A 20,680-nucleotide genomic window follows, 5' to 3' on the forward strand; every position below is an offset into this window, starting at 1 on the left:
CCACGGCTTGCACGTCAACCCGACCAAAACCCAGTGTATGCTCGTAGGCTCCCCAAAGATTCTGAACAGAATTGACGAATTAAATCTCCCTAATCTTACGGTCAACGATAAACACTTGCCTCTCTCTACCACGGTTAAAAATCTGGGAATTACACTAAACAATAATCTTACCTGGAGAGAACACGTAAACTCCGTGTGTAAAAGAGCTTTCGGTGCACTACACTCTCTTTACCGGCTTAAAAACTTCCTCCCCGAACGTATAAAAACCAAACTTGTTCAATCTCTTGTTTTCCCTATTATTGATTACTGTGACACTGTTTACTCGGACGTAAATTGTGAGCAAGCTAAACGCCTTCAGCGAATCCAGAACGCCTGTGTCCGCTTCGTTTTCGACATAAAATATTCAGAACATTTGACACCGTATTATGCGAAGGTCGAGTGGCTGAAATTAAGTGATAAACGGATTTACCACAACCTTGTCCTACTGTACAAAGCCCTAGAAATAAAAGATCCAAAATACCTTTCCGGGCGGTTTCAATATCTTTCGGACTTTCACTCCCGCAACACCAGATCACGTGAAAAATCTCTGTTATCCATCCCTATCCACAGATCTAACTTCTACGCCAATTCGTTTACCGTTACCTCTGCAGGACACTGGAACAGACTGCCCCCCGAAATCCAAGCCTCCTCCTCAATTGTAACATTCAAAAGACAATTAAAATTATACATGCTAAACAATTGGACCTAGATTAAATTCCCAGAAAGAAATACGTTATACATTTAGCCCACGAAATATGCTTTCTATGTAGGTACTTGTGTGTGAATGTGTGTTTGTGTGTGTGTGTGTGCATGTAGAAACTGTATTGCTTTTATTTTTAATTTCTTCTAAGCTACTTTTTTTTCATTGTGTTAGTAAAAATAATGAGCAATGTACGTAATTAATGGTTAATCCAGGGCTTGACTGCTCGTATTCAAACTATATTGCTTTCATTTTTAGTTTCATTTTACTTTCACTACTTTACTTTTCTTTTATTATTTTATTTTTCATTTATCTTTTTTAATTTTTTAATTGTATACAATTTACTGCAAAGAAAAAAATGATCCCTGTAATTAATGGTTAAGTGGAAGAGAAGGCATTAATGCCTTAACTTCGCCATGTAAACAAAGTCGTAAATAAATAAATAAATAAATAAATAAATAAATTAAAATACGGTCCAGTAACTTTTCCCCGGATAATTTAAATACGGTGCAGGAACTTTTTTCCCCGGATGAATTAAAATACGGTCCAGTAACTTTTCCCCGGATGAATTAAAATACGGTCCAGGAACTTTCTCCACGGATGAATTAAAATACGGTGCAGGAACTTTTTTCCCCGGATGAATTAAAATACGGTCCAGTAACTTTTCCCCGGATGAATTAAAATACGGTGCAGGAACTTTTTCCCCCGGATGAATTAAAATACGGTCCAGTAACTTTTCCCCGGATGAATTAAAATACGGTGCAGGAACTTTTTCCCCGGATGAATTAAAATACGGTCCAGTAACTTTTCCCCGGATGAATTAAAATACGGTCCAGTAACTTTTCCCCGGATGAATTAAAATACGGTGCAGGAACTTTTCCCCCCGGATGAATTAAAATACGGTCCAGTAACTTTTCCCCGGATGAATTAAAATACGGTGCAGGAACTTTTTCCCCGGATGAATTAAAATACGGTCCAGTAACTTTTCCCCGGATGAATTAAAATACGGTGCAGGAACTTTTTCCCCCGGATGAATTAAAATACGGTCCAGTAACTTTTCCCCGGATGAATTAAAATACGGTCCAGGAACTTTCTCCACGGATGAATTAAAATACGGTCCAAGAACTTTTTCCCCGGATGAATTAAAATACGGTCTAGTAACTTTTCCCCGGATGAATTAAAATACGGTCCAGTAACTTTTCCCCGGATGAATTTAAATACGGTGCAGGAACTTTTCCCCCCGGATGAATTAAAATACGGTCCAATAACTTTTCCCCGGATGAATTAAAATACGGTGCAGGAACTTTTTTCCCCGGATAAATTAAAATACGGTCCAGTAACTTTTCCCCGGATGAATTAAAATACGGTCCAGGAACTTTTTTCCCCGGATGAATTAAAATACGGTCCAGTAACTTTTCCCCGGATGAATTAAAATACGGTCCAGTAACTTTTCCCCGGATGAATTAAAATACGGTGCAGGAACTTTTTTCCCCGGATGAATTAAAATACGGTCCAGTAACTTTTCCCCGGATGAATTAAAATACGGTCCAGGAACTTTTTCCCCGGATGAATTAAAATACGGTGCAGGAACTTTTTCCCCGGATGAATTAAAATACGGTCCAGTAACTTTTCCCCGGATGAATTAAAATACGGTCCAGGAACTTTTCCCCGGATGAATTAAAATACGGTCCAGGAACTTTTTCTTCCGGCTCAATTTATACACGGTCCAGGAACTTTTTTCCCCGGATGAATTAAAATACGGTGCAGGAACTTTTTCTTCCGGCTCAATTTAAATACGGTGCAGGAACTTTTTTCCCCGGATGAATTAAAATACGGTCCAGTAACTTTTCCCCGGATGAATTAAAATACGGTCCAGGAACTTTTTCCCCGGATGAATTAAAATACGGTGCAGGAACTTTTTTACCCGGATGAATTAAAATACGGTCCAGTAACTTTTCCCCGGATGAATTAAAATACGGTCCAGGAACTTTTTTCCCCGGATGAATTAAAATACGGTCCAGTAACTTTTCCCCGGATGAATTAAAATACGGTCCAGGAACTTTTTCCCCGGATGAATTAAAATACGGTCCAGTAACTTTTCCCCGGATGAATTAAAATACGGTGCAGGAACTTTTTCCCCCGGATGAATTAAAATACGGTCCAGTAACTTTTCCCCGGATGAATTAAAATACGGTCCAGTAACTTTTCCCCGGATGAATTAAAATACGGTGCAGGAACTTTTTTCCCCGGATGAATTAAAATACGGTCCAGTAAATTTTCCCCGGATGAATTAAAATACGGTCCAGGAACTTTTTCCCCGGATGAATTAAAATACGGTCTAGTAACTTTTCCCCAGATGAATTAAAATACGGTCCAGTAACTTTTCCCCGGATGAATTAAAATACGGTCCAGGAACTTTTCCCCGGATGAATTAAAATACGGTCCAGGAACTTTTTCTTCCGGCTCAATTTATACACGGTCCAGGAACTTTTTTCCCCGGATGAATTAAAATACGGTCCAGTAACTTTTTCTTCCGGCTCAATTTAAATACGGTGCAGGAACTTTTTTCCCCGGATGAATTAAAATACGGTTCAGTAACTTTCCCCGGATGAATTAAAATACGGTCTAGGAACGTTTTCCCCGGATGAATTAAAAAACGGTCCAGTAACTTTTCCCCGGATGAATTAAAATACGGTCCAGTAACTTTTCCCCGGATGAATTAAAATACGGTCCAGGAACTTTTTCTTCCGGCTCAATTTATACACGGTTCAGGAACTTTTTTCCCCGGATGAATTAAAATACGGTCCAGTAACTTTTCCCCGGATGAATTAAAATACGGTCCAGTAACTTTTCCCCGGATGAATTAAAATACGGTCTAGTAACTTTTCCCCGGATGAATTAAAATACGGTCCAGGAACTTTTTTCCCCGGATGAATTAAAATACGGTCTAGTAACTTTTCCCCGGATGAATTAAAATACGGTCCAGTAACTTTTCCCCGGATGAATTAAAATACGGTCTAGGAACTTTTCCCCGGATGAATTAAAATACGGTCCAGGAACTTTTTTCGCCGGATGAATTAAAATACGGTCTAGTAACTTTTCCCCGGATGAATTAAAATACGGTCCAGGAACTTTTTTCGCCGGATGAATTAAAATACGGTCTAGTAACTTTTCCCCGGATGAATTAAAATACGGTCCAGGAACTTTTTTCGCCGGATGAATTAAAATACGGTCCAGTAACTTTTCCCCGGATGAATTAAAATACGGTGCAGGAACCTTTTTCCCCGGATGAATTAAAATACGGTCTAGTAACTTTTCCCCGGATGAATTAAAATACGGTCCAGGAACTTTTTTCGCCGGATGAATTAAAATACGGTCCTGGAAACTGCAAAATGCATAATTATCGGAGCCCTAGTCATTAGTAAACAAATCTCATTCTACTGTTCAGTATGTAGTAAATAAATTCAAATATGAGGATTCAACAATGAATCGGGCAAGAAGAAGTAAGTGAACGTTTCGTGGTGAGAAAAGTTAAGGATAATCCAAAAATTAAGTGTTCCGAAATTGAGGTCACGGGTGGAAAATTCAACCGGAAAGTCAGCGAGCAATTTAACCGTTCATCGTTCATTGTATAGAGAGGCATATCATGGGAGAATGCAAAAAAAGAAACACGTGCATAAAGACCAGGAGTTCTGGGACAGTGTGATCTGGTCCGATGAGACCAAAATAAACCTTTTCGGATCAGATGGTGTCCACAGACCACAGGGTGTGGAGGAAGGCGAGTGAAGATAAGAATGTACCATTGTTGTGAACATCATTTGAGCAAATTTTTGTCATCCTATTAGTTCTCTAGTGGTGAACTTTATCATTCCACTTTCCCACTGCCTCTGTACGGGTAAGACTGGTACATACTGTACAAGTTCAGACTTGAGTCTACTATTTAGATAGAAATTGAATTCGCCTTTCTTCCTAATAATAAAATCTATCCCTTTGTTGATGAACAGTTCTTTATATTTTTTTTTACTTTTTCCCAATGCACAGATACAGTGGCGGCGATTGGGTTCTAAAACCGGGGGGGGGGGGAAGGTGCCAAAACTGGGGGACAAAGACAGTATATTTCCCTTTGTAGATAAGGTTTAGCATAGTGCGGATGCAAATATAGCGAAAAGTGGGGGGAGCAACTGCCCCCCTCGCCCCTCCTAATCGCCGCAAGTTCACAGATATCAAACAGAATCAGACACCACTTAACCTACTGTCCTTTAAGTTACCTCTGCTCCATGTTTTTATGTGCTGAAGGGTACTGTAAAATAACAATCACAATGATGATGATGACGACGATGATACTAATAATAATGGTTCTTGTAACTATTGTCACAGAAAACAATATTTTTTGTTATAAAGTATCGTTACAATTTCAGCATTCGAATTACACTAACTCCTTCCAGAAATCTCAGGGGGGGGTCACCTTGATGGGTATCCATTCAAAGTGGTACCGGCTCAACCTTAATATGTATGGAGATTTATGTTTGTTTTTAGTGTACACGTGTGTGTGCGTAATCGTGGGGAAAAAACGATCACTGTTACTTTCTTGATTCATTCATGCGCCATACAAAAGTCGGCAGTTTTTTGCTAATCGGCCAGAAGCCGGTGTAAAATTTTCCTGTGACGTCATGAAATTGAACCTGCCATTGGCTGCCCGACAGGGATCACCACGCAGCTCGACCTTCGCTTGTTTAACCGGTGCCGACTGTGAAATGGCAATCGTTTCGATGTAAAACCCGTAGATGATATCGTATTACGAAAGCCTTGGTCATTACTAGGTGCTAACGGCTGCATTAGGCTGGGAGCGTCGCGAAATGAGCGCACGCGCTCCTCCTGGCGTGAGTTTATGAAAGCCGTGGGGGAAAAAATTGAAACAAAGCGCGAATGTACGAAACAAAAGGATGGATTTGAGTTTCACCAAAGGTCAATCCAAATTCCAAACTTTTTTTTTTAAAAAAAAATCTTATTTTACTTCCTTTTCCTGCAGCTATTGTCCAATCGCAATTGTCAGGATTAAAGGTGGCTAAACGCTTTAAGAAACGAGGCCAGATTTCAACAAATAGATTGATATCAGGAGCGTATATTCTAGGCTAGCTAGACTACCTGCGAAGCCTGAAGTGTAGATAATAAAATACAGGAGAAAAATCTATCAGAAATTGTAAATAAAATTATTCATATCAGTGAGATGACGATGATCTTGATTCTGGAGTTGGCAACCTCATTTCCTATGAGTTTGCAACCTGATTTCCTATGAGTTGGCAACCTGATTTCCTATGAGTTGGCAACCTCATTTCCTATGAGTTGGCAACCTGATTTCCTATGAGTTGGCAACCTCATTTCCTATTAGTTGGCAACCTGATTTCTTATGAGTTGGTAAACTAATTTCTACTCATAGCCTAGGACCACGTGCCGTAGTGAGATAGCAGTAGCTAAGCGTAGTCTTACGAAGGAGGCAAGCAATGTTTCAGTACAACAAAACATGTAGTACAACGACATGCCGAGGGGAAAGATTCAAGGTTTATAGCCTCATTTACCCAGTCGCTGGATTTGTCAAAATATCGTAATAAAGTGACTGTACTAAAAATAAACCATATGATCCGCAAACGTCACATTTACTTTTTAAAAAAAATCCAGGTAACGTTATTCATATGATATTAAACGTTTTGCATATGCGAACTTTCCGCATACGACTAAAGGGAGACGGAATTTCTTACTTACTTATTAGTACCTTTATTTGTTCATTATTATTTAATATGGTCAAACGGTGACCAAACCGATTTAGATAAAAAAAAATGGGAATCATTTGTTTATTTTACGCTGCATGATGTAATTTAGTATTTTTGGGCACCCTAAAAACCGCATTGGAGTAACTTAAACACTAAACAAAAAGTTAAACACAAACAATAAAAAATTCATTTCAAAGCAAAGAAACACATGCATAGACGATGTACTCACCACAATAAATTTCAAACTCTTGGTGTTGGTCGACCCCCTTCCACGATTTTCATTTTAACACTTATCTCTCTCGAGCTACAGAAAGTGATACCAACCTATTTCCTTAATTTTATCCGTCACAAAGGAAAGATATATCAGTTTGGAGATAAAAATTACGCGGAGGAATCAGAATCATTTCAGCAGAACGAGTATGTACATTAATATTTAAGTAATAAAGTGTCATTCAATGGCGTGCCCGGGGCGAAGGGGGGGGGGTGGATGGTAGACATAACCCCCTTTTGGCCCAGTATATCTAAGAAAAAAACGTCAAAGGAAGGAAAAGATGACAAAATGGGGACCGTAAAAAGACCCTGGGAACACCACTTGCGTCATAATAATAGAACTTAAAACATATTCGGGCCTCCCCGATGGCGCAGTGGTAGTGTCGTCGCCTTGTAATCAAGGGGTTCCGGGTTCGATACCTGGTGGAGGCACAAGTGTTTCAGATCCCATTTTAAACTGTAGGTCCAGTCCCGATTAGCCTTACTGTGCATAAAGTGGACTTAAAACAACAAATCAATCAATCAATCATTAAAATATATTCTTGTGCTCATAATATGCAGAATGTATACGATTTACTTCTATGCCATGTATAAATATCAGTAGATAGTTCTTTCTCAGATAGCTTTATTTTCACCCCAAGTTTTATTCAAAAGCAGTCAATTTATTGATTGTAAAATTTGTGAAAGAGCTCACTTGAATTACTGCGTAAATAATTTGGCAGTTGCAAACACTGGTAGCGGTCAACACTTCTGGCGTAATTTGAGCTGGACCGACCAGGAAGCAGGGTGCAGGACCAAGGTCCGTCCAATCTTCCCTCCCTCCCTGAGAAAACTCTTCACGGGGGTGCAGAAATTCCACTGCCCCAACTCCCAATGTCAACTTTTTTTACGCGTTTTACATTTCGCGAAATCTAAAATAATTTGTAATATAATATGATATATATGGAATTTAGAACAGTGATAATAACTTATTTTAGTTATTTTATGACTTACAATTATTATTATATTTGCGATCTTGTTTACGTGTTCATGAAGACAAATATTCGTTACTAGTTTTTGCTGGCAACGTACCCATAGATGAATCCTTCTGCTTTCGGTTGAACTCGGCTATTTTCGGGAATCACGCAAGCTCGGAAACACAGCTTTTTGTAGAAGCTTTGTGGACGGGTTCCACCAGAATTTCACGCTTCGCCATGTGACTCCTTCGGAGGCCTTATTTTCCCGCAGAACGGCTGCAAGCATTGAGGCTGGTGCTTGCTACAGAGCTGCTGGGGGAGTTTGCGGCCGCATTTTTTCGCAAAATCGAGTGCGATGGAAACTAAATACGGTTAGAACATTAAGTACATTAAATGATATTCGAATTATGCAAGCAGTGCTTGCATTGCTTGTACTATATCATCGCCTCTGTGAGATAGCCCAGATGTTGGACTCAGTAGACGCCACTGATTGATATTATGTGATTTTGGTTATTCACATGGTAGATGGATTGTTTTCGTGATGACGTAACGACGGTAGAAGGTGAATTTATCTATGAAAGGAATACGAAATCTATGCGCTAGTGTTGCACGATGCAGATAGAAAATCATGTCAGACAACTGAACACAGATGCGTATTTCCTGACGTCAGTTGCTTTCCCTTTTCATAAGCAACAAACCAACTTACAGTTTCTGGCTTCAGATAAATTGAATATACTGGCGGGTACTTGTTATACATAACATGAAAATAAAATTATTGCCCGATGTTTAAAATGAGCAATATGAAAAAAAAAATCATAAAAAAAGATTAAAACATAAGCACAAAACGTAATGCAAATGGTGGAATAATCGCAAAAGCTTATTATTTGTTCATGGATTTGAACAACCGTATCTTTCTGTTTTTTTTGTAACATTAAATGAACGATGCCAATTTCCATGGGGGGGAAGATCGACCCCCCTCCCGATGCCAATATTCTCTGTACAGACGTTGGAATTTCATAATGAGCCGGGCTTACACAATTCTGGCAAATCTTACACGCTTTTGCATTTGTGCTGCCATCTGGAATGCTTGATGAGAACTAATTAACACACTGTGTTTAAAATATCCACGATTTGGGTAACTTTCCACCAGAATTGACTCAAAATTATACGAGGGCATTATTTCAATATTCTCTACCGGATTTTGGATGAATTCTCCCCCCCCCCCACCAGGAACCCAAGAAAAGTTCCTCAGACTCGATTTGGTTCATCGGTGTGAAGGTGTGTATTCTAACGCATTTCCTCGAAATGACCAATCTGCCAACGCACACATACACACACACACACAAAATTATGTTCCTATTAGACAGTATTTTTTTTTTTTTGTGGAGTTACAGAGACGGGGTTCCAAATCCTGGGCGGGGGGGCCAACAGAAGGGATTTCCTCCCTCCAACAATCTTGTCCTTAAAAATTCCCCCGCAAAAAAAAATCGTGGGGGAGTTTTTGTTATAACAACATAAAGGTAAGCAATTAGTTTTGACTTCAAATATACTTTACTAATGCCAAAAACACAAACAAAGTAGTGTTTTTGTGAGTGTTACATGCTCTCTCTCTCTCTCTCTCTCTCTCTCTCTCTCTCTATATATATATATATATATATATATATATATATATATATATATATATATATATCTCAAGAGATCATTGACAGATCTACACCAATGACAATATACGCACAATAAAAGTAAAACAAGAATTCAAGACAAATATAACTATGAAATGTAATTGATTTATATTAATAGAAAGCAAAGACTAAACAAAAACTTATACATAATAAAACTATTTCTTTAACCAGTTAGTAAAATAATAGTTTTTGTAAATATCTGATATAAGTATAAAAAAGTAAGAAATTAATTCATTTTTATGTATTTATTAATAATATATTTTAAATAATAATAATCAGTAATTTACTTTTACATTTAATAACATTATAATTATATATATATATATCATGCAATAATTTATATTTCGCACCCTGGGCAGAGAGTATCTTCCCTCTCAAAATTCGACGGCTGTGCTTGCAAGACAGCTTCACCCCCTCCCCCCACGCCCTCTTACATTCCCGAAGAGTGGGGGAATATATGGCACTGCGGAGGCTGTTCTGGTGGGACCGTCCGCACACAATCACGACCTCTCCTCGCGGGATGCCTGCAATTAGGGCGTAGACCTGGGAGCGGGATTTAGGCGGGTAATTTCATAACCAGGACCCGCTTCTTGTTTTACCCGAGAAGACGGGTTTTTTCCCTCGAGCGGCGTTCGTGAGGGGCGACGCCCACCGATTACCCTCGCCGTGTCCCAGGCCGTGCAAGCCTCGGAATCCAGCGCCAATTTCCTGAAAGAAACTCCGGCAACAACAACAAGAAAAGAAAGAAAGGGGGAGGGGGTAGGCCGAGAAACAGAGGAAAATAAAATGTGAAGAGTGCAAGTTACGTTGCGAGGGAAATGAACGTGCGAGGGTTTCACGTATGGTGTTCTTGTGCAAATGAAACTTTTTACTTTGGAGAAAGGTCCCGAAGACGTTGGCCCTTTAGGGAACAGATGAATGTGGATTCTTAATATTATTACGATGCATCGCATTGTACCATTAAGGCACATGGTGTGTGACATTTTCTCGATCTCGCCTATTTAGGATGTAATCTGCACCGCGCTCCAACCGCCTTTACCCTGTAGGACGGGTAAGTGCCCATTAATTTGATGCTGGGTGAACTCCAGAGCCGCATTATGCATGGACAAGGCCTAAAGAATTCCGATCTTAGATCATATACCCTGGGAATCGAACCCGAGTCTCTCGCGTGGCAGTTAGACGTCCTACCGACTTTTCTTTAAAATAAATTATCCACTTTTCTCACTCGGGACAAATGCAAACAACCATGTCTTACCCATCCGGGATTCGAACCCGAGAGCCAAGGCGTCGTAGCGAGAAGTTCTAACCACTCCTCCACGGATTTAGACTCTTTAGGGAAAAGATAAATGTAGATTTTTCTTGCTCTTCTCCTTCTTAATTATTATCTTTACAAAAATGCAAAGGTAAAGTTATCCTCTGTGCATGTACCACGAAGGCACATAGGGAGCTTGGAGGTGGGGATCCGCACACTCTCGACCACAGCCATCGTGCAGCTGATGTGATCAGCACCACTCTCCGGCTGCCTTTACTTCCCCTCCCCCCAAGGTATTCATGGTTGGAGGCTGAGCGAACCCCAGGACCAGTGTCCGAAAATTTCTCATTTCACATCACTCTCTCCGGGAATCGAACTCGAGTCTCCTGCGATACAGTCAGACGTAACAAGTAACGAGACGAGAAGTCTGCCACTAAATGAATACCTTCTAGTCCTTTTTACAAAATATTAACCAACACTGGAATGTTGTGTGATTATTTATTTAACAATATGCTGGGAAAAGTACATACAGCCAGTTTTGAAACAGTTCTATGTAATGTCAGTAATTGTGATTGGGATGTTTGAAAGAAGAAGAGTTACTTGCTCCTTGAACAGGTTTAAATCTGGGAAACGTGTGTTATGTGACTAATATAATCTTTAAATTTCCTGCTGCTCATTCTGGTTTTAAAGGGTATGTGGAGTTGAAAATTTGTAGATTTACAATGGAAAACTACTCGCAAGTCGCAAGACCCGTTTACAAGTTGCTAGCTTTATTTAAATTTGGGTGAATGGTTTAATTATCATTTTTCTTACTCAACTCACTCTCACTCTCACTCTCTCTCTCTCTCTCTCTCTCTCTCTCTCTCTCTCTCTCTCTCTCTCTCTCTCTCTCTCTCTCTCATGCACACACACACCTGCGCGCGCGGAATCGTGGCACAATAAAGACTTCTCAACTCCATATCCCTTCCTTAAACACCTAGAGTATTTAGATTTATCTTATCTAACATCAATAATCTCGAGTGGCAGACGAATAAAAATAAACAGAACATTTTAGTCTTTCTTTAAGCGTAAATTTAAAATGACGGACCCGAAATTCAGAGAAATGAAACTTCAATAGCTACTACACTGAGTTCAGAACAGAAGTAGCGTGCTATCGTATCGCCCTCACGGTATATTTCCAATACTGACAGAGTTTCGATCTGCCATGATTTCTACCAGAGATGCATTGTAGTTTGGGCATGCATTTGGAAACACACACACGTGCATTCTTATGTTTATAACATGTAAGCGAGAGGGATTTAAAGATTGAGATTAAAAGATTTAATCCTCCTGTAGATAATCTATAATAGCCTCTACGCCCTGTGAACACAAATGCGTAAAGATGCGCATTACCATAATGAAACCAGTCCATCTCGTAAAGTTGGCTACCTACTTGAACATGCGAACAGAGACGAATCGGAAGAGGGGTGGGGGTATAGCAACGACCACATATCGATCGGAAATCAGATTCTCTGTGACAGTTACAGGCTCTCCCAGCAGATGGCTCTCCTGCGGGGGTGATGATGGCTGTAACATGTGGCACGCCAAATGACTTGGTACTACTGCTTGGGGACTGGATTTCATTTTAGATAGCAGCTTATCGGCCACAATCTTCAAGGTAGGTTTTGGAGAACGCTCTCCTCACTAGAAGAGGAAAAAAAACAAACTAATTGAAATGGTGCCGTGATAAAGGACCATTCTCCTGGATCTCGAGAGACGGGAAAGAAAAAAAAAAACAAAGAAGATGATTGAAAATTGTAATTTTTGTTCAAAAGGTCTTTCAGATCTCACGAAACTTAACCCCATGTCATGATTCAAGAGCAAGAAGTTACATCTGGCAAAATTGTAAAAGTGAGGATCCTGTAACACTTGTATGAATATGGATATATCAGAAACCGACTTATTTTCATCTATCTACGACTAATCAGTACACAAAAATAAAATTGAAATGAATTACACCTTTATGTGTAAAATTTAATAAATAACACGTATGATCAAGCAATTGGAATGTAAAGAAGTTCATACGTACTGAAGATTTTTCTGTTTTTTATTTTATTTTAAGTAACAGCAAAAAAAATATCAAAGCAAGTTCTAATTTCGGTTATTACACTATGTTCCGAAACTCAAGACTGATACAAGACATATGTTTATAAATCGAGACGTGACTGAGAATAGTTCAAAGTACATTTGATTCAAGTTTCGATTCTTAACGTCTCAGTATCACAGCAATGATTAGAGTTATAGCAAATAGATTGTCTCCAATTTGATTATTTTGTCGAGTTGATGTTAAATTTACTTCATTGCAATATACTTACCGACGAACCTAGCTATCTCGGACGTCATCGATATCACTGTTGCAATTTGCAAATGTTAATTCTTCCCGATGTGCATTGGTTTCTTGTATACTATAATACAGATTTGTACAAAGACGTTCATTTGCAGGTCTAAATTATGCCATTTGGAATGAATTATCTTTCATTTTTAGAGAACAGGAACGTAAATACAATAATATTTCACTGAATCGTCATACCCTCTTCACTCAGACCGAAGAGATCTATTTTCGCACCAAGATAATCATCAGGGGCGGCGCCAGAAATTTTCGACCGGGTGGGCAGAAGCTCCATAGAGATAGATTAGGGTGGGCAGTATATATGTAAGACCATGTATGTGTACGTAAGACGTATGTATCCCCCTCTCTCTCTTACACTCCCGATTTTCCTCTTACTTCTTTTCCCTTTCCTTGTTTTCCTCTTTATTCTTTTCTAATCTATTCTCGCATCTTGTTCCATTTCCTTTCGTTTTATCTCTGATGGACGCAATTATTTCAAGGAAGTGTTCACACATGCGCAGCCATACTCCAGCCATACATTCTAATCACATTCTTTAATGCATGTTAATACAGTGAAATAAATGTGAATTAGGTATAAGCTTGTGTTGCAAATACAAGGCACATATACTTGATTTTATGTATTTGGCGTCAATGATAGAAAGTGCGATGGTAGACAATCATGAAGTTTCTCGTAATTTAAATGCATGTTCCTGAGCATAGTATTTTCATCGTATGAGTTTTTGACTGAAAGAATTTTCTTACTCCTTGGGGGTTACTTTTCTTAGCTTACAAGGTTTGTACAACTGACAAATCTATCTGAATGTTTGTAGTAGCAGCGATTGGGTGTCAACATTTGAGGGGTAAGGACAATATACGCAGGGGTACCCATCCCCCCCCCCAAGGTCAATGGCGCATGCCCACAAAAATCATGTCCATGTCACCCCCCCCCCCAAATCATATCATTTACGCCCTGAAACTATATCGTAATCCCTACACCGAAAGTAACTTTCTTCTTAGCTTTTTGTTACAAATGATGCACCTGCTTTAAAATATGCAGTATACCACCACTAAGCACTATATTTTAGGAAGTGATGTTACTCATGAATATGGAGAATATCGCTCATGTCTTGAAATGCAGCTATAGCATAAAAATTCACATCCACCTCAGTAAAGCGCCAAACACGCATTGTTGTAACAAACACATTATTGCGAGCGAAGCAAGCAAGAACATTTTTACATCCATTTCTTTGCAGGCTTTCAAGAATATTAATTTAACGGGGTGTCAATACTTTCTTAGGATCCAGGGATATTTAGTCTTTTCCAACTTCTGTTTTGGCACGTTTGGGGTCGAAAACGTGTGGATACCATATCGCTAAATACAGTCTCCAAAATGTAATGTTCAAACTCTCTCTTCACTACAGAAATCCTTTGACAATCTAAAATTATCAAGAGCTTCCTATCTCCCCCTTTAAATTTAATACTCAATCCTACCACAAAAATGTCCATGCCAATTTTAGACTTACTGTTGATATTGAAGAGTGGATATTGCCTCCTCCAAAAAATTAATTCTCAGTATCCACACCAGAATTTCTGCAACATTCTAAGACAATAGTAATACACAAGAATTATATACCTTAATGCTCAATGCCCCTCTAACTAAAATACCCGCCATAATCTAAGACTTAGAGTTGAATACTGTCCCCGCCAACGTTTAATTCAGAATTCCCCCCAGAACCCATGTGCCAATTAAGGCCTAATATGTAAGAGTTGGATATTTATCCCCCCCCCCCCAAACCTTCAATAATGACCTTAAACGCTTTCTTTTCTTCATCTAATGGATTAAATATGGCGAATTTAAGGTGTAAAATTTTTACCTGTATTTTGGAAAAATATTCAATTTTACATTATTTGAAGGAAAAAAATCCCTCAAAGAATCTCGATGGCGCAGCCTGCGCCATAATCCCCCCTGTGGGCACCCCTGAATATATGTTTTCTTGGTAGAAAAGGCTTAGCATAAAGAGGCCATAGTGCGGGGGCAAAAAGTGGCAAAATATGGCTGGGGAACTGCATCCCTCACTTCTCGCTCCTCCTAATCGGCTCCACTGAATATTTGGATTAAAATGAACGTCTTATTAGGAATGATTTAAAACACACACGGAAAACAAATTACTTGTTCATTGTCCATGAAGTATCCCTAGGTTACGAAAGGCTATTTGGACAAAATATCACTCGTCATAAGTAATAAACAAGTAAGATGGAGAAATCTGTTCAGAATTTAAGAGATTATTAGCTAAGTTGCTCTTCGTTTTATGAAGAACTGTCATATTACTAATGCGGGAGTATGAACATATTTTTTGAGGTAACAAAATGATTTAGGACACAAGGAATTCATCGAAGTTGATCATCGTACCAGTAATAATTCATCTATTTTTCTTTGGGTTGTATGACGTGACCATTTCGAACACACTAGAATGTGAACCTCTATCCTGTGCAGCATACCCTGGAAACTTTATTCTTTCAGGGCAACGAGTCCCTGGTGCCTGGAACAACTGTCAAAGTAATAATTTATGAGGATTTGTATTTTGAGTGTCAGCGTGTGTTTGTTTTTGCCCCTTCGTTACTTTCATCTAATCACCATTGAACCTTATAACGTCGTCATTATTAAAATTAGAAAAAAAATGACTTACAATAAAACAAATGAACCAGAACTTACTCTTCCAAAAATGGAGTTTCATTAGTTTATACCTCTTAGAAAATTGAGGTGGTAATTTCAATCACACAGCGTTTCATTAGTGGATCAAGGCAGCTAATTCCGCGAACAATGACGTTGTTTTCCGAAAGCCTCAAATATTTGACTCAGGTAATCACCCTCTTAAAATAAACGCATCTTCTGTGGTGATAAAATGCCACGTTTGGTGCGAGTTTTTTCTGTATATTTTTCCCCAATGGCATAACGCTGTCGCATTATAATGAAGAGGTCATGTGTTCGACTCCCCCCTCCTCTGGTGGAAGCTCAATGAACACTGGTTCAGACTACACGTTAAACTGTAGTTTTAGTCCCGATTAGCCTATCTGAGCATGAAAGTGGGCTTAGAAACAAACTAACAAAATCGTATTCTGGATTCTTCGTGACATAACTTTTTCTCTTTACTTCAGCTGCATCTACAGATTCTGTTGACATTTTCGGCTGATTCATGTGACAAAATTTATGTGTGGTACGAGGATTTCTAAATAGGATAAGCCACTCATTACCAATTGAATAATTCTGTAGCTTTTTCCATATATAACTTATTTATTAAAATTTATTCACTTCGGTTTTGTAGTGATTGTTGTGATTCCTTCTTATTAGTAGAACAAATATAAAGTTGATATTTCGTATATCATATTGATATTTGAAGATGACAGGTATATAAAAATTATAATGAAAAAAAGGGACACTTTTGGAATTTTAATGCAAAGCTAATTAAAATTATATTATACTCTATAGCAGGCATGTCCAACTTCAATCAAGCAGTGATCTACTTTTTATTGTCACAACAGGCAGTGAGCTACTATTAATCGTTCATCTTTGCAAAAATTTGTACCTACTCAGCCATTATACATTATAGAAGTTGAATTCAAATAACGTATATTCGTATAATTACAATAGATAACTGCGATCGACCAACAAACGCCCCGCAATCGACCGGTCAATCGCGATCGACGCGTTGGACATGCCTGCTCTATAGCATACTTAAACCCGAAGGTTTATGGCTGCACCAACACAAGCCTTCCATCTGTCCCTATCCTGGGCAAGATCAATCCAATCTTTCCCATCCTTACTGATTTATTTTAGGTCCATCTCAACGTATTCCTCCATCCTCGTCTTAGCCTTCCTACTGGTCCCTTACCATCAGGTTTCCCAACAAGAATCCTGTAAACTATTCTTTCCTCTGCTATTCGTGTCACATGGCCTGTCCATCTAACTAAGTCTTCTTGATTAAATTATTCTAATAATAATTAAAAAGTCGAAATAATTTATTGTGTTGCTGGAGGAAGTAACGCTAAGATGATGTTTAGATTTGTTTATTTGGAGACTATTTTAACCATAGCCAGGCCGTAGTGGAGGCCCGGAGCTGCAGTCCTCAAGTTCACCCTCAATTCTGATTTAATCTTGATCATACCCTGCATAATTTTGAGCCTCCTAAGCCTACTAGCTGCTTTTAAACATGGAAGTATTCATTTGATCACAGTTTTTGTTTCTACAATGACAAAAGTGTCTTTTTATGGGTTGATAATATGTGAACATTTCCAGCATAGATAATATTCACAAGTAAAATATACATGTTATGAACACCAGGTTACACTTAAATATTTAATCATTCATATATCCCAGAGTATACGTACTTATTGAATTTGATTGGGTGGGCAATCGGGTGGGCACAGGAATTTTTGGGTGGGCGCTTGCCCACCCGTGCCCACCCCTGTCGCCGTCCCTGATAATCATCGATCCACCGCAATTTCGATTCGCCGAGACTTGCTCGTAAAGTTTACATCTCTCTGAAACAATGGCCTGTTTCAAGAAAGCGAAGGAATAACATTTTCGTTCATTCCGCTAGGGGCGCTGCCTACTGACTTTCTTTATTTCGTGCATGCCACTGAACGCTTCAAGCCACCCATGTGAGAAATACGAGTTCCCATTTGAAGGGGGGAATACGACGGAAGCTACAACAAGCGGTAACGTCCTTCAATCTTGGAGGATATAGAGTTTATGTCCCCGCATCAGAAGCCATGGCGTTCTTCAGAGCTAACTTCGCTTCACAATCGCCATTAAGACTGCCTGTGGAGCACAAAACAACTTTATATTCAGTTTTCAACGGTTATACGCACACCAGAATAGGACATTTTATAACTGTTCATTAGCGAAAATGTTCCTTGATGCTTCACCAATCTTTAGCCATTGTACATTTGACGATCGAGGTGATGTAGATTGAATTCACATTAATAGTGAGTGCTCGGTGAAGCAGAAAGAGGTAAAAAAACACAACAGAGAAGAAGTACTTAAAAAAGTAGAAGTTGGCGATGGACAGTTTATAACCTCAAGCGAGGTTGGTTCACAAATTTACTGGTGATGGAAGCCAGAAATGAACCGAATGAATTTTCCAAGAATAGATAGGTCCGAAGATTTGATTGAGCGATGTTGTAGATGGTTGTACTCGCACATCTGCTTCGACATGCCAATGTTATTGGGTATTTTGTACGTTAATGTACATTTGCTAATGAGCAGAAACAGAATGTGTATTGTAGGAATTGTAATCCACTGGTTGTATTGTAAACAAAATTTGGATGTGCATGATGGACATTATGAAACTGAAACTTGGTACTGTTAAAGTTAATGAGAAAACCGAATCATAATCGACATTTTTGTCATTACAGAACTATATTTATCGTATCATTTCTTCACGTTCGTATGCGATTTTGTTATGTGTGTGTACTGGGGAGGATCATGCTCATGTAAATGACAGTGTTTCTATTCTTGCCTTTTTCCGTCGCTTTTTCTGTCACTTTTGGCTTAATCACGGCGATGGGGAGGATTAGACAAACTTGATGAAGGAGCACTCACTCACCCAAGCAGGGACTCGAACTCGAACAACGGAACTTCCATGTGTATACACACATATACAGATACAGAGTATCCCATAAGTCTGGACCAGTGGCGGCGATTGGGTTCCAAAATTGGGGGAGGGCAAGGATAGTTTACTCTCTCTTGATAAATAAGGTTTATCTTAGTGCTGGAGCAAACCTCGCCCCCCCCCCCCACCCCTAATCGCCGTCACTGGTCTGGACCCATAGGATAAAAACGCAGAGTGTATTCAAAGTGTCCTCCATTGTATTGCATACACAGTTGAAGTCGAAATCTCCCCTCCTACAACACATTATGGATCACAGTTGCAGACATTTGCTGACAAGCGTACACAGTGCGTTCTTTAAGAAGACGAAGAATGCTCTGAATTTTGAACTTGTGCACCACGGCTTATAGGTGACCCCACAAAACCAAATTGAGCGGTGTGAGATCTGGGTTCCTTGAAGGCCACATCATTCTTCCTAGGCGTTGAGTCCAATATGCTGGAAACCGTGAGTTGTGGTCATGTTTACTGTAAGCACGCAATGCGGAAGGGCGCCATCTTGTTGAAAACTCATATGGGTCCACACTTACGGGACACCCTGTATATATATATATATATATATATATAGCCATAAGGTAAACATGTTGGAGATTACGGGAGAGAAATGTGTCACCCACACCACACACCATCCATCATTATTCTACCCAGTGCACCTAACGACTTACGCCCATCTTGATGCAGGGCCGTCACCAAAATAGCAAGCGACAGCTGATTGCATAGCACCACGCCGGAGCTACAGTCTATATGCTTCCATCCATATTTTTTTTTCCTACCTCGATTTCTGCCATGACAAAAGCCCCGAGTGCTGTCATCATTGTCCCCCGTTACGCTGCGTGTGATTCACTCAACGACCGCTCCCGTCATACGCGGCGCCACAGTCGCCTAATAAAGCACTACCGTCAAGCGCGGAGTTATTTAAGGATCATGCATTTAGATGGATTCATTTTCCGGTTGATCGTGCCTCGAAACAAACGGCTCGCTTGTGGGGGTGGGGGGGGTGAGGAGTGCCTGAAGTTACAAGAGGGGGGAAGGGGGCGGGGGAGATGCCGGAATGGAGAACAACCTGAAATTTGCCCGGAAAAATTACGGCCACGGCTTATGAAGTATGTTATTCATGTTAGTTTTTACACGGTTACGACATTCTACTGTTGCGCTGAGTGTTCAGAATTGTACACGTACTAAGGATCTGGGTCATGGGAGACGTGGCGGGGGTGGAGGGGGTTTGAACCAGGGTTGTTAAAGGTCCAGGAATTTTAAGTAAATTCTATTCCGGTCCAGGAGAGAAGATCAGTAAGCGTTAATGGGTTCTGGACCGTAAAGAACCTTTTTATCTGTAACGTATTTCAATTCGGTCCAGGAACCTTTTTCAACGAAGCAATGTCCAACTTGGACCGAATTTAAATTGTGCGAGAAAAAAGGTCCCGTCCGGTCCTGCAGCGGAACCCAATAGAACCTATCAGAATTTATGGGTTCCTGGACGTTTAACAACCCTGGTTTGAACCGGTCCATCGAACCCCTTCCCCACTGGAAATTGGTATAGTTCCTTTCAAGATTAAAACTGTCGAAAACTAATTTTCAAGCCTCAGCCTCAGCCGTTACCACTTTCAACCGATGCCAACACTGACGCTTGAAAATTGCCACAATTAAGAGGAAAGTCTCCAAAACGGACATACCATTCCGTTTCTTACCCGTAACTCGGAGTAGAGAAGGAATTTTCCGAAGTGGAATGCATCAATTCCATCCCCAAGTATAAACAGTGTAACATTGTCCATTACAATAACAATTTGTTTCACAGAATAGTTTTTCACAATAGGTACAATTATGCAATCTGAGGAAATTATTTCCTATAGGTGTGTTTCACCTACGTCACAAACTGTTGTATTGTGGGTTCGAGCAGCCAGTTCTTCAGCAGAGCCGTCTCGTGAACGCATGCGGTGCATGCTGCGCATGCGTCAATTGTGGGGGAAAAGGACAGCTTG

The sequence above is a fragment of the Lepisma saccharinum genome, chromosome 9 (assembly GCF_977018435.1).
Source record: "Lepisma saccharinum chromosome 9, izLepSacc3.1, whole genome shotgun sequence".
Taxonomy (NCBI): domain Eukaryota; kingdom Metazoa; phylum Arthropoda; class Insecta; order Zygentoma; family Lepismatidae; genus Lepisma; species Lepisma saccharinum.